The sequence below is a fragment of the Nematolebias whitei genome, chromosome 9 (assembly GCF_014905685.2).
Source record: "Nematolebias whitei isolate Nwh7 chromosome 9, NemWhi1, whole genome shotgun sequence".
Classification (NCBI taxonomy): domain Eukaryota; kingdom Metazoa; phylum Chordata; class Actinopteri; order Cyprinodontiformes; family Rivulidae; genus Nematolebias; species Nematolebias whitei.
This window is the reverse complement of record NC_056506.1, coordinates 477,717-490,861: the sequence shown is the minus strand read 5'-3', so window position 1 is coordinate 490,861 and position 13,145 is coordinate 477,717. Positions and strand designations below refer to the sequence as shown.

Below are 13,145 nucleotides of genomic sequence, written 5' to 3'. Positions count from 1 at the left end.
GTTGGCCTCCTAGTAGGTCCAGACGGAGTACAACCACAATTGACTCGCACCCAAGGCCTAGACAACCTCAAAGTCCCAACCAATCTCAAAGAACTACAGAGTTTTCTGGGAGTGTGTAATTACTCATGCCAGTTCATAGAGCATTATGCGGATCTCGCAAAACCACTGACTGAACTCTTAAAGAAAGACGTTCCTTTTGTCTGGACTGATACACAGCAGCAGGCAATGAACGCTCTTAAAGACAGGCTCAAGTTAGCCCCATGTCTTGTCTACCCAGACTACAACAAAGAGTTTTACTTGGAAGTGGGCTTCTCAACTCACTGCATAAGTGCAGGTCTGTACCAAATACACGATAAAGACAAGCGTGTTGTGGCCTACGCCAGTAAAACAATGGCAGGCCCTGAATTACGGTATTCAGACTGTGAGAAGGCTCTATTGACCACTGTGTGGGCAGTGAAACATTTCTCCTGCTATATTGGTGGACAGAGGATTATTGTTGAAACACAACACCAGCCTGTAACGTTTCTAAACAGCCAACACATCAGAGATGGTGTGGTGACAAACTCACGTATAGCCACATGGCTTATGGCACTTCAAAGTTTTAAACTAGACATCCGCTACGGTCAAAATAAGAAGTCACACTTGGGCACTGATTTGGCAATCTGCCAAGAATGTACACAGGATGTACCAGCCACCCAACAGCCGGTTGTGAGTAAACCCTGAGCTGCTGAGGACCCAAATCACCACTTCTTTGATAGCAATATCTGTAAAGATATGGCAACATTGTACGTGGATGGATGCTCATTCCACCACGAGACAATCTGCAAAGCAGGTGTTGGAGGAGTACTCCTCCAGGACCAAGAACAGGTCACATTTGGCTATAAATTAGGCTCTCAGTCTTCTCAGTACGCTGAGATAGCAGCAATCCTAATAGCCCTACGGATGGCGGTGGAACGCTCCATCCAGGCGCTAGTCATCTGCACTGACTCTAACTATGCTCGACTCAGTTTCTTGTGTCATCTCGCTCTGTGGAAACAGAACGGTTTTCTCACAAGCAACAAAAAGGTGGTCAAACACAAAGAGCTTTTCATGACATGTGATCACTTAGTGACATCACATGAGCTACAGATCTTCTGGAAGAAAGTTCCAGGACACTCCAGAGTCCCAGGCGATGACAAGCACTACAATGACCTTGCAGACTCCCTAGCCAAGGAAGGAGCCGTTGACGGACCCACGTGGTCCTTTGACCCCTCCTGGCTACTCAACACTCAGTCGTTACAATCTACAACTGAGGTAATGGCAGTCACACGTGCACAAGCTGCAGCTAAACCTGCTGATAACACAGTTTCTGTACGCCCAATGCTGACTGACCCAGACATCATCCAACTTCAGAAGTTGAATCCTGCAGTTAACTCAATGATACTATATCTGACTGACCCAGACAAATACACTCCGTCGAAAGGCGAATTGGATTCCAATCCAGACCTTAAAGTCCTCTTTCAGCTGTGCAAACAGTTAAAACTACTCAAGGACAACCTAACTTTAGCTCATGGAGCGACGTCCTCACCCTTGTTCGCGGTCCCCCATGACCGAAGGGGGGTGACGTCAATTAGGGTAATGTTACCAGACGCGATAACGTGATCAAATCTGACATTCAGAGTGAGTGACGCACCGAAACGTCGTTTTCTAGTTGCTTAATCACTACTTTTGTCAATGTTGAAACGTTGTTTTACTGGTTGCTTAGTCACTGTTTTTGTCGATGTTGAGACATCGTTTAATTGGTTTTTGGTATTGTTTCTGAGGTAAGAATGAGTTTTGTATGTATTTTAGTTGGAGACTGTAAAGGACTTTAACTATGCCAACATGCAGTTCACTCGTTAAAACCTAATATTTGCGGAGTCAATGTAGATTAATGCTACCTTAAGTACCATAATCTACATTGGTCTCACAACGCTTAAGCCGAACCTACTCGAACAATTCTATTCGGGGGGATAACTAATTATTTTTGATGAGTCTCGCCATAGACTCCAAAAACATTTATGGGGAAACCAAACACCCAATCTCAAGTCGTTCGTCTAAAAGGCAACAGACAAGTAAACCAACTATAGTTGCCATGTAAGTCTAACATAGACAATGTTAGCGATGGTGGTATAGTTGGAACACCCTTCTATAGGTATAGAACCCTATAACTACCCTTTTCAGCATGTTCCACCCTTTAACTGGTAGCTGTAGCTGTTCCCAATCATAATAGCTTACACACCAGGTGCATATAGGTTAAGGCCTTATGTAAAATCCCCTTCATAAGCCCACCTTAAACCACATAATTGCATGACACATTGAACCAGAACGGCACCGACTGGACGTCACCCAGCGACGACCTTCGCTGGAGGAGACCTGCAATCCTGACGTTGGTCTCCACTCTTCATCCAGTGGCCGCATCTTCAGTTCAATCCAAGGGAACCCCTCTGTATGCTGATCAATCAACACCTCCATTCGTTGTGGATTTATCGTTGTGGATTATATGACTTTTTCCAATGGATTACAGACTTTGTTTCCAAGGGGTTAAAGCATTGCTACAATGGAATTACCAACAACATTATGGAATTACCAACAACATTATGGAATTACCAACAACATTATGGAATTACCTCCTTTGACTTTTGTTTTCCCTTGCTGGATTACATCAAGCTCAAGGACATTCAAAGGCGTAAGTTCATGTTGGAATTCATCCCCATGGACAGGCGATGATTTCCAAAGGGGGGACTGTAGTGAACTAAGCCTCAGGTCAAAAACCTGACCCCGAGGGCCTTCCTGTAACAGGAACTGTTATTTCATTGATTTGAGTCCAGAAACACAAATTAAGCTCATCCAGAGACTTTCTGAGTGTGTCCTGCACTGGTCAATTGAAAGAACACTCTCTTTTCATTATCATTACTATTTTACAATATCTTGATAATCAAAGTGTGTTTAGTTTAAATCATTTTTAAATGTTGAAGTGAACTACTCATTTTAAATCAACTGTGAAACAGTATAAATGATTTTTAATCCTCATTCAAAGTAGAAATCAAGTTAAAATGCCTGTACAAAGTAATTATGCATTTTGATCTTTTGTCTGAAATGAGAAGTAGTGAGTCGGTCAAAAGTCAAGGAACGGTCAAAAACATGTTTATCGGAACGAAATGTCATGTTTATCTCTATCAGACGGATAGAAGGAAGACTGGCTCCTAAATGTCTCTGTTTCTTCAAAACATCTTTCTGTCTGTTCTTAAACATCTACGCTTTCTCCTTGACATGTAATGACCCTCTGACGTCACTAAAACCACACCCCTGTTGGTTTGTTCAACCAATCAGGAAGTTCTCAGAGGAACCGGAAGTGACCTCTTTAAAAGGGTCAACACTTCCTAGTTCCAGGCAGAACAAGTTCCAGAGCAGAACAAGAGTTCCAAGCAGAACAACGTTCCAGACATGAACCAAAGTTCTGAGAGCAGAACCGAACAAAAGTTCTGAAGTACTGGAGTTAGTTGGGAGTTCTTTCGAGTCTCGTGGGGATTATGGAATCTTCCACATCTGAGTGGAACTCTGACGGGCTCACAGCTCATGTGAGTCCACCTGGGAGGTGAGCGTGCTGTTGAATGAAATGATCTCACGACTCCTGAGGTCACAGCTGTTCTTACGGAGACGCTGAAAAGAGTTGAAAGAAAACTCTACACCGGAGCCGAAACTATCGTCTGCAAAGGTAAAAGAGTCGATCACAACTGCTAGTGTACCATGGATTAAGCTGCGTCCAAAGAAGCGTGTTGTTTCTGGTTATAACAGAAACATTCCCTCACCCATCTCTCTCTATTTAAACTTCATTTTCCCATCTTTAAAACTCTTCTATCTGCCAGTAATTAATCCAGATATTTTCAGAAATGTCTGTTGTAATTAGTTGCAAGTAAGAAATCATGGCCGTATGATTTCTCATTGTAAAGCTCATTAATTAAGCTGTGTTATTGTAATCAATCTGCCAATTAATGTAAATGTGTGATGTGTTTTAAATCGTTTTTAATTAAACGGCTCACTGTTGTTGGTGAGTCAGAAATTAAAACACGTTTCCGTCCACATTTAATCATTCAAGGCACGAGAGTACTCAGTCCAGAAAAATGAAAGAATCCGTTTAAATTATGGATAATATCAGACAGGTATCATTCATTACAGTCGTTTGGTCCAGAGAAACTCACGTTATGGCCGCTCACCTCTTAATTTAGCGTTACAATTGTTATCTGTTCTGGTAATCTTTAGGGCCCTGGAAAACGGACTCAAGGGTGTTGTTACTCACTGGCTAGTGAACCTTTCAAAACCTCCAATTTTTATGTTGTTAAGCGAACCAAGCTTTACCATGTATTTGTTCAATAAGGATGAAATAATAGTCCAGATTTATACGTTTTGCTTTGCTTTAATCAAAAATTTTCGCAGGGGTACAGCATCAGGCACAATTTTATAATGATTAATTTTCATGATTACAAAGGATACACTTTCTTCACTTAAGTAAGGTAATGGATTCTTCCTGATGACTTCTGATCCCCAAGAGCCCTTGGGGATTTTGTGAACACTACCTTCACTCAGACCTTTCACACATCAAGCCAAAAGATGTTCTCTCTCAACCCTCTCATGAACCAGAAACACTTCCGAGCAAAACCCACTAGTACACAGTTTAATACTCTTGAATTTATCCTGTATGCTATATTTCTAATCTGATGAGTTAATTTATTTAGAGCAGACGAATGGGGGAGTCCGCTTACCATGATTCTGAGGTGACCCTCAGAAAATCTCTGTGATGATAAGAAGCATATTTCCAGTCTCCCAGGAGAGAAGTACTGGCCAACCCCCAAAGCAAACGCAGCTATCCCAATTAGAAAAGATCAGAGCTTTGGATGAGCCCGGGCCAAGCTTTTAGAAGTATGAAACCTCTCCAGTCTGCTGTTGCAAGTAAAGATTTAAATCCAATCCCGTTTCACTGAGAAGAGAAATAAATCCCAGCCTTGTCTCAAACTGGTACAATCCAACTTCTTTTGGGCTTCTCTGATCCTCTGAGCTGCTTCCTGCTTGTAGTTCCTTCCGCTCGACTCTTCGACTCAGCTTTGACCAAGTTTCATCAGTTCAATCTGTATTTAAAGACCCCTTTATCCTCCTCCTCTTAAGGAGGGGTTAGAGGCTTTTGCTTGGAAAATTACATCATACTTTTTTCAGTAACTGACTGTTGTTTTGTACCTCAACCGGTTCTAACCGGCTTTTTGGGTTTTTTCCCCAAAGTTGTTTTGCTATGTGTGGGTACTTTCCAGAACTTGAGGAAAACAAGCCGTTTCCTGTTTTTTGCTCCGAAGTGCGTCACCACGAGATGAGTCGAGATGAACCTCATGACCTCTTGTTTTGTTACCATAATGTTCTTCATACATGCTTTTTCATTATCAGCTTAGAATATCTTGTGTAGAACTTTACAAAGGTTATATATTAACCATCATTCCTAGTTTGAACTTAATACATTCATAGCTGGTTTTCGTTCTCTTCTACTTAAGACATGTACAGACTTGCCTTTGAGCTTAAGGCATGCTGAGCTTAAGGCATGCTTCAGATTTGTTATGGTTACAGACTTGATACGGCAACAGACCCGTTATGGCAACAGACCTGTTATGGCAACAAACTCATCATACATCAGATCTCGATCTGCACTTTTCTCTTCAACACTTTTCAATAACAAGTAAATCATACAATTATACAATGGATTATACAATTCTTATAAATCAATAGTTGATTACTTGTTGATTATTAGTAAAACATTTTTGATTACACTTTTTTATATTTAGCTTTATTTAAAGCAGAATTTCAGTCCTTTTGCCCTCAGCTTTAGAGGAGAACTGATCAGGCTTCACCTTCATTAAAGCTGGTTGTCTGTTCTTCATCATTTGGACACCAGATTTATCGACACCCCCTTCTTGAAGTCGGATCCTTCTCCTCTTTTGGCGCCAGGTTTGCTGTAACCGAGCCCTCCTGTTCTCCCTCCCAGGAGTCAACCACCGTCATGTTGTCTAGGTCGGCATTTGATGTGGACTGCCCCGCCTGATCTTCATCTGGTGCTGCTCGCTTCCTGGGCACCCGGGCCTGTTGGGTTTTGACGGCGGATGGACCTGGTAGGTTGACCTCTGGTAGGTCAGCCGATCTGTTAGACTAAAGGGTTTGTGGGATCTCAATCAGGGGTGAACCTACAGGAGTAATGGGTTCTATAATAATCCGCCCCTTATTTGGTGGGATCTTTGCAACTAGATTGGGCATTTGACGAAGCTGATTCAGCCTCAGGGGGACAACCTGTAACACTTCAGATTCAGTTGTTTCTGAATGGGCGAGGCCTTCTGGTGTTAAGGTCGGGGGCTCAGAATCTGTTGGGCTGGTTGGGTCAGTGAGAACCGTGCCATCGGTACTCAGAGGTCCGGACTGACTCGCCTCGCTACTTAAGTACCTATCAAAGTCATCCAGGTAGTTTTCCAGGAGACTTAGAGCATTATGCTCTAATGGGAGTTCAGTTGACCTTCTAGGGGTCATCTCCACTTCCATGGGTTCAGCATCATTCTGGGATGTTGATGGTAAAGGGTTGGGGGGGGCAGTAGTTGGTTCCTGGGGCTGGCTGGCTATCACGGTTGGGGTCATAGGGATACTAACACTGGCTCGTCTACCTTCTCTCAAGGCTACCATGGGCACGGAGACTGCTGGAGGGCTAGTTGTCAACCCTGCCATTAAAGTGACCATGATAGATGAGGACATGGGCTCTTGGTGCCCCTGTGTGAACCTGAAAGAGGGGCCGTGAACCAAGGGCAACCCTGTGGCCAAATGATAGGCTACCTGCCTGGTAGTTTTATTTGTGTTTTCCCAGAGTTTTACAATCACTGGGTAATATGTGGCTCTTGGGGGGATGGCTGTTGTAGGTATATAGGGTTCAGAGCCTTCGGCTGAGGTCCAGATGATTTTGCAGGTGCTCTCTATCTCCCAGCACTTCTCTGCAGACACCTGAGGAAGGCTTTCGGGCTCATCTGAGACTAAAATACCATGTACCCCAGTCACGATTACTACTTTAGAGTGACAGCCTTGGCACCACCAGGTTGGACCCACGGCCCATAGGAACCGGGTATCTTCCAACCCAAGAAGGCAATAACAGCAGACCGTTGGAGGTCCTATTGCTGTTAAATTGTTGGGGCGCTGAACCTGCATGGTGACTGTTGTGGCTTTTTGGTCTAAAACCTATTCCCTTAATTACTTTTTAGATTAAGGTTTTCTTAAACCGATAAAGGGTGATTCTGCCCTGTCATCTGGTGATCCCACAATAGGTGCGGGTGATGAATTTCTCCCACTCTTCCAATTGGTTTATTTGTTGGGTTGTTATCACTGTTTTCCAATCACAGTACCCAGGTAGCATCAACCCTGAGGTGTTGGAGATGCCGTATTCCCTATATGTAACTTTTATGGATCTTTCCTGCCCTCTAGTTTCTGTTATTTTGATCTTGCATACGTCACCACAAGGTGTTACTCTAATCCTCTGGATCTGCTGATGGTCGTACGCTTCCTCCTCGCAGTGGCAGAGGATGATCTCTCCGTTTTTTGTTGTTACTACCAGTTTGTCCGGGACTGTGAAAGCGAACGCCCAGTTGCTGTAGACGGTCGCTGCGATCAAGATGTAGAACAGCGTCTGCATTCTGCTCCTTATGCCTTCTAAAAAGAGAATACATATAATATAACGTGGCAAGGCAGTAATAATGAAATCAAGGTCTGTTTTACTCTCGGTCCTCATCGTGTTTTTGAAACACTCAATTTCGTATTGCTGGGCCTATACAGGCTGTCAGCTATCCATTGAGCCTTTCCCAAACCGATGATACCTCGAGTTTACAGGATTCAAAAGTAAAATTTAAACAAAATTAATAATAAAGAAAAAAATAGCGTGAGCGGGGAGGGGTTAAGCTGTTGTTGGTTACTTGATTATGCTTGTTCCTTCATCTTTGGATTGGTATTTCTTTTCACCCTCCTGAGATTCTGCGGCCTTCGCTGCCCTCCGGTGCAGGGGGAGCTGGATCAGGTCTCGGCTTAAAGATAGCTGCATAGGTCATCATCCATACCACTATAGGCATTGTGGTGCAGAGGCTGGCCCAATAGGCCACTGCACATATTCCCCAGACCAGACTCCATCCAATTAAGACGGCTAATTTCAAGATCCATTTACGTCTGTTCTGTGGTTGCAGGGATACTATCTGATATAGCATATTTGCCAACACTGTGACGGCTACCGTCCCTTCGACTATAGTTGCTACTATTCTCCCAGCGGTACCTCCACAGCTTGTGACTGGTATTGGCACAGGAGTAAGTGCTGCTGCACACGCAAGGCTAATCACTATGGAATCTTCTATCAGCCATGACGAAATTATGATCTTTTGCAGATAGGTGAGTTTAATTCTACCTAACAGATAAGTGACAAAGAAATGAGGTGATATCTCATGTCTTCTGAGTATCACGTGGGATACGATCACTCTTGCGTACGTCTGGTTTGCTACTGGAAATCTTATCAAACGTTCCTTACTCCAATCTCCTGTGTGGCAGTAGCACATCCATGCAACCATTGTTAAAAAGTATTCTATATTGCTCCCATTAAAATAGGCTGGACATTCTGACCAAATGGTAAGATTGGGCGTTACAGTAGCTTCTGTTTCCCAATCCATAATACTCACATCGATTGTTGGAGTACAAGACTTGCAGTCGTCTTGGTTGTCCATAAGAGTTTTGAATTGCTTCTGCCCTGATCCTTGCTCTTTGCTGCCCCCGGGGTAAGAGTGAAGCTGCTTCCCTGTCTGTCTAATTTAAAGCTGAGCCGCACCCTGCTCTTGTGGGGGTGGCCTATTGCCCCTCCTCCATGGGCGGCACCCAGCTCTGAGGCATTCCTGCAAGAATACACGTCCTAATAAGGCAATAGCTATCACTCTGACCATGCTTAACAAATAAGGCCATATTTTAAGGAAGATACTAACTATCCACCCTTCAACAGTTTCTCCATCTTCTTTGATTACTTCTCCTACGCCTTTCACTACGTCTGTGACTTTTCGGCCTACTGTATAACTAACGGTCTCATACCATGCGCAAGTGTGTTCATCTTCATGTGCGCCACATTTTTTCCAGCTTTCCTCTGGATACTGGCATGTGAGGTTTGAGTAGATTTTATTTGGGCCTACCCACTCATAGCCATTTATCTCATCGCCTAAGCATAGGCTGCGTCTCACTGCGTGGCCTTCAACTAAAGCTACCATTGAATCTGAGACAAAAGGTACTATTACTCCTTGAATTTGTTTCCTGGTGTGAAGTTGATGTCCTAATATTTTATCTACACAGGTACCATTGGGTACTGATCTTTTCCACTTGCCGCTATATTTTTTCCACACTACTTTAGCTGCGTGCATGGTATACTCAGTCCCAGAGTAACTCTCACAGTAGCTTTTCCACCCTGGTATTGTACCACAAGGCCTTCGGGCTAATTTAATGACACATTGTGTTTTTGCCTTATCACAAGTCATGTGCCATGGTCTGGGACTAACATACCTATCTGGTCTATACAGGGCACTTGCCCATATATCTTGCTCTTTAGAATAGACCGTAGCCAAATACTGATACTTAATCCAGTAATTATTTGAAAGTTGCAAACACGGGGCTACCCATTCTCTAATTTCTTCTTCCTGAAACCCCCACCATGTTCTAGAGTCATCTCGTTGATGATATTCATGCCAAGCTTGGAGCAAGATTTTAACCGTTTTTTGTCTACGTAATTCTGTGCAGTCATATCGTCAAGTGGAATGGGAGAAGGTGTTAAAACATATATCCCAGGATCTAACATAAACCTGAGAGGGGTGATCTCTAGAGTGCCATTAGATATAAGTGTGGAGGAAATTAAACAAGAGATTAAAGGAGGGAATGTGACGAGTGTAACCAGGATTAAAACAAAAAAAGAGGGAGTATGCTGGTGAAGATTCTCAGTCATCTAGGACATGATGAATTCAAAAAGCATTCAATACAAAAACAACTGGACTTTATTTGTAACAGAAGACGTTTTGCTCCTCATCCGAGGAGCTTTCTCAATTCAAAGAGCAGAGAGTGAAAGATACAGGTTATAAGGCTGAGTGAGATAAGACACACACATAACACACACACACACACACATATGTAGATTGGCAGTTCACACCTAAAAACCTAAACAGTAGGTCTTTGTTCCTCTAATTCACAGTCGAGGCCCCTCTGTTCCCATCAGGTGTGAAAACTGGCTGGGAATCTGTTTTAAAGTTGAGAGGATGCAAATGACAACAAGCTGCCTTTTTTGGACTGTTTGGTTCAGATGGAGAGAGAGGACAGCCTCAACATTGAAGTGTACAGGAAACCAACCCACACAGACCAGTATCTTCTGTTTGACTCCCACCATCCACTGGAACACAAACTCTCTGTCATCAGAACTTTACAACATCGGGCCGAATGCGTCCCCACGAAGACAGAAGGGAAGGAAAAGGAACTGAAACACGTTCAAGAAGCTCTTCAAACATGTGGATATCCTAACTGGGCTTTTGTCAAGTCAGCAAGGAAATCTACAAAACACACCAATAAACAGAAAAAGGAGAACAACAGACGTAAAAACATTGTCATCCCTTATGTTGGTGGAGTATCAGAGAAATTCAGAAGGATCTTCAACAAACACAAGATCCCAGTACATTTCAAACCCAGCAGGACTCTCAGACAGAGGCTGGTCTGCCCTAAGGACAAAACACCCATACACAAACAGAGTGGTGCAGTGTATGCGGTCCAGTGCAGCGAGGACTGTCCAGACCTCTACATTGGAGAAACTAAACAGCCTCTTCACAGACGCATGACTCAACACAGGAGAGCCACCTCCTCTGGACAAAATTCCGCAGTTCACCTCCACCTCACAGATAAGGGACACTCTTTTGAGGACCAAAATGTGCACATTTTGGACCGAGAACACAGATGGTTTGAGAGGGGGGTGAAGGAAGCAATTTATGTAAAAAGAGAAAAGCCATCTCTTAACAGAGGAGGAGGCCTCAGATTTCCACTTTCAAAAACATATAATGCAACTTTAAAACAGATTCCCAGCCGGTTTTCACACCTGATGGGAACAGAGGGGCCTCGACTGTGAATTAGAGGAACAAAAACCTACTGTTTAGGTTTTTAGGTGTGAACTGCCAATCTACATATATGTGTGTGTGTGTGTCTTATGTGTGTGTGTGTGTTATCTCACTCAGCCTTATAACCTGTATCTTTCACTCTCTGCTCTTTGAATTGAGAAAGCTCCTCAGATGAGGAGCGAAACGTCTTCTGTTACAAATAAAGTCCAGTTGTTTTTGTATTGAATGCTTTTTGAAAAAAAGAGGGAGTCATTTCAGAAACTGTCAGTCATAGTGCAATTTGAAAACACTGTGCCAGAGTGTGTGCAGTTGGGTTATATTAACTTTAGAGTAAGGGAATATGTTCCCAACCCAATCAGATGCTACGTTTGTCAAAGAATGGGTCACGTAGCTAAAGAGTGCAGGGGTAAAATCAGGTGTGCTAGATGTGGAGGTCCCCATGAATTTGGCAAGTGTGACAAAGACTCCAAAGTGAAGTGCTGCAATTGCGGAGGAGAACATAGTGCTGCATATGGAGGTTGTGCAGTTCAAAAGGAAGCAAGAGAAGCAATAAGAGTTAAGACTACTGAAAGAATAACATATGCAGAAGCTCTAAAAAAGGTGAGGAAAACAGAGCCAATAAATATGAGAAAAGAAGTTAGTGTGCAGAGATACTCAGAAGTAAATAATGTTAGACAACATAACCAACCAACTGTGATTCCCTTGGAGCATCCAAAAGCTTGCACATACAAATGCAAATTAGATGATAAATCCATGATAGTGGAAAAAGATAAGTTTTTGGCGTTTATTTGTCATATCATAAATGTAACTATGCAACTGAAAAAGAAAAGTGATAGAATAAAGATGGTTGTTGCAGCAGCAGCAAATTTTTTGGATATGAAGGAAATACAGGCTGATCAGATTTATTCGCTACTAAGTACTGTTGACACTATAGGAAACAGTCTAGGTAAAGACTAGGATGGTTTTTCACATTTTACAATGGAACGCTAGAAGTCTTATAGCCAATGGCCAAGAACTCAAAAAATACATTCATGAATTAAAAGCAACTCCAGACATTATTTGTTTTCAAGAAACTTGGTTAAAACCCAATCTAGAGTTTAAGATTCAAGGATATCAATCAATACGAAAAGATAGGTCTACAAATAGTAATAGAGGAGGGTGTGCTACCTTTATCAAATCAGGGATAGCATTCAAAGAAATTTCCAATAACTATGAACATGAATGTGTGATCATTGAAGTTTTCAATCTAAAACGAATTGGCAATATTAGGTTAATTAATTACTATAATCCATGTAAAACAATAGATTTGGACATGTTTAAAGAAATAAGTGGAAGTAATATAAAAAAAGAAATATGGTGCGGTGACTTCAACGCTCATAACAGCTTATGGGGTAGTAAGAATACGGACGGTAATGGTTACACTATAGAAGAATGGTTAGATGAAAATGCATTGATTTGTCTAAATAATGGTCAAGGGACGGGATTAGATATAAACACAGGTACAGAATCTTGTATAAACTTAACTCTTGTGTCAGATTCTATTGCAAAATCATGTGAATGGAGTGTGAATGGAGAAACATCTTTAGGAAGTGATCATTTCACTATTAGTACCATTATAAATGACAATTGCTCAACTCAAATTGAATTTACAGATTATAGATGGAGTTTTAATAAAGCAAACTGGGAAAAATTTAAGTTTATTTGTGAGAGCACATGCCACCTAATAGATCTTACTGGAAATATAGAAGAATGCAATACTGAGGTTAATGAGTACATTATACAAGCTGCAAATTCTAGTATTCCGAAAGTAGTGTTAAAAAATAGGACTAAAATAGTACTGTGGTGGAATGAAGGATGTATTATAGCAATTAAAAATAGAAATGTAGCGTTAAAAACATTTAAGACCGAATATGAATACAAAAAATTTAATAGATTTCAAAAAGAAAAGAGCTA

The 13,145-nt window shown here is 42.1% G+C and overlaps 1 protein-coding gene across 1 annotated transcript in view; it reads right to left on the bottom strand.

Moving 5' to 3' along the window:
• The window catches only part of gpr158b (G protein-coupled receptor 158b), a 496,707-nt gene that overhangs the window by 125,811 nt on the left and 357,751 nt on the right, over nt 1-13,145 (bottom strand). The gene's annotated exons all lie outside the window — the stretch shown is intronic.